Here is a 2400-nt window from a genome sequence, read left to right as displayed (position 1 = left end):
ATTTATTGGCTCATGATTTCAGAGTCTAGAAGGTTTGCTTGATCCCAGGGTCAGTATCTTCTGGCTGGCTGGCAATCTTTGGGGTTTCTTGGCTTCTCCGCCACCTGGTAATGCACATAGCAGTGTTTCTCCTTTCTTTCCAAGTTCCATGCTGCCTACTCCACATGGCTTCTCTCTGTGTCCAATTTCCTTTGCTCATAAGGACTTCAGCCATATTGGATTAAGACCCACCTTCATTTAGTTTGGGCACACCTTAACTAATAACATCTTCAAAGGTCCTATTTACAAATGGGTTGACACCCAAAGGACCAGTGGTTGGGACCTGAACATGCTGTTTGTGGGGGACATGATTCAATCCCCAACATGTACCATGAGGTGGTCAGGCAAGGAGATTAAAACAGAGATGTACCAGTTGAAGGTCAAAAGAGATGCTCAGGGGCCATCTGGAATGGGGTGTCAACCAATGTGTTTCTCCATAGGCATGTACTGCTGAGTTGAGCTGAGACACCAAAGTCAACGAACTTAACTCCTCCTTCTGTTGTCAGAAGAATGTTTTTCCCCTTGATATCATGTTAGATGATTCTGTTGTTGTGCAAATGCTGAAAGCCCAAGAGGGCCTTGTACAAGATCTAACAAGTTCGGTGACCAAGCCCCTGTTACACCGCTCCAGGACCAGCCACAGCTGTCCTCCCACACATAGATCCACATGTAAAACATTCCATAAAACTTTACAACATTGGATGATAAGGAAGAAATTGCAAAATGTTGTAATCTGCCTCAATTTCTTCACCCATATCACCGATCAGATCCAAAATTTTGACCGTGGCCAGGCTCCCATGTCTCTTATTGGTTACCTTGTAGACCTCACCATATGTGCCCTTAGTGATGGGCTCTATGATTTCCCAGGTATCTGTGGGATGTGGAAGCAATTCAAGTCCAAGTATCATGGGTTTGTGGGGAAATAATCTACACAGATGTTTCAAAAGCAGAACTCTCGGCAGCCTCTCCCTTCTTCTGGCACTCCTGTAGTTGTTCTAAATGTCCAGTGTGATTCCAGGAATGCCACCTGGCTAATCCTAATTTCTTTTTCCAATTCATTCATTTTTCAAGTGGAGAGAGCCATCTGTAAAACTTCCTTTTCTGCCATTTGTGCCTGCGCACTACCATATATTTTAAATACCCTTCGATCTTTGACACCCAAGAAAAAGAGTAGGATTTACATCAACCTAACACTGGCTATTTCATCATGTCAGTAGAATAAGATTTTCCTCCTAAATGTATTAGTTGAATAATAGTACAAAAAAACAGAAAGTGAACATCAACAGATCTACTTTTCCTGGTACTTTTGTTTCCTTATAAAAATGGCTCAGATTTAACCGATTTTTTAAATTTAGCTGTTTGTTATAGTGGGGAATGGAAGTAGCAAAACTATATCATAAAATTTTGAAAGAGAGAAGACATAATTCAGAATGGGTTAGAAAGTGAGGCAATGATAGTGAAGTATACTCAAGTTATACCTGATCTTTACAAATAATAGAGGGTCTGAGTTCTTTTCCTCTGCGTCTTATGAGGTAGAATTAAGAAGGAATATGAAGGCCAAGATCTAGGATTCAAGGTGAGCAAAAGTAATTAACTTTGAACTTCCTCAGGGCAATTTCTTGATGTTCCAATGGGATCAGATGGCCTTGTTATATACAAAGCTACAGCTGCCTGTACTTCTCCTTTTGTTGCACTTATGATAATGGAAATTTGCAAAACAGTTTGGTTGGTTAACATTTTCCTTCTGCATAGAATGAAAACTCCATGAGGGCTGGGACCAGATCTGTCTTAATTAGTGCCTAGCAGTTGTCAATGACTTATTTACTGAATGAGTGAATAAATCACTGAATCAAAGACTCTTCCAAATGGCTCCTCTGAATATGGACAGACGGTTCTTCAATAATAGCAGACTGGAGGCATCGGTGCTAATCTCACAGGAGTGGATCTATTGTAGTTAAATTCAACTTCCTTGATGAAATTTGAAAAGGCTTTTGAACGTGGAGTTCTAGAGGTACTAGGATTTCAAAATGAGACCAGTTTCCATGAGGGACCCAAATAGGCCCAGTGATGTTTCCTCTTCTGTGCTGCAAGGGTCTGCTCCTCTCTGGGGTCTTGGTTTTTCAGAGCAGGTCTCGTGAAAGCCTTCCAGCATACCAGAAGTTTGAATGACCTGGGCAGGCTGAAAAGCCAATATTCCAATTCATGACCTTCCTAGTTCATCAGGCAGAGTAGAGATGCCTCTTGTAGTCACGGTATTTTCCCTCAAGCAACTCACGTGGCTGAAGGAGTCATAAGAATGCTAATAAGGAATGCTCTATGTTAAGTGATATGTAAGCAGTTTTTACCTGGATGCATTGGGGG

General features: G+C 41.5%; 1 pseudogene; it reads right to left on the bottom strand.

The window, feature by feature from the left end:
• Window positions 1–419: 419 nt before the first annotated feature.
• On the bottom strand, window positions 420–947 carry LOC119540476 (annotated as a pseudogene).
• Window positions 948–2400: the final 1453 nt, after the last annotated feature.

This window comes from Choloepus didactylus, chromosome 7 (genome assembly GCF_015220235.1).
Source record: "Choloepus didactylus isolate mChoDid1 chromosome 7, mChoDid1.pri, whole genome shotgun sequence".
In the NCBI taxonomy this organism is placed as follows: domain Eukaryota; kingdom Metazoa; phylum Chordata; class Mammalia; order Pilosa; family Megalonychidae; genus Choloepus; species Choloepus didactylus.
This window is presented reverse-complemented; position numbering and strand designations above follow the sequence as displayed.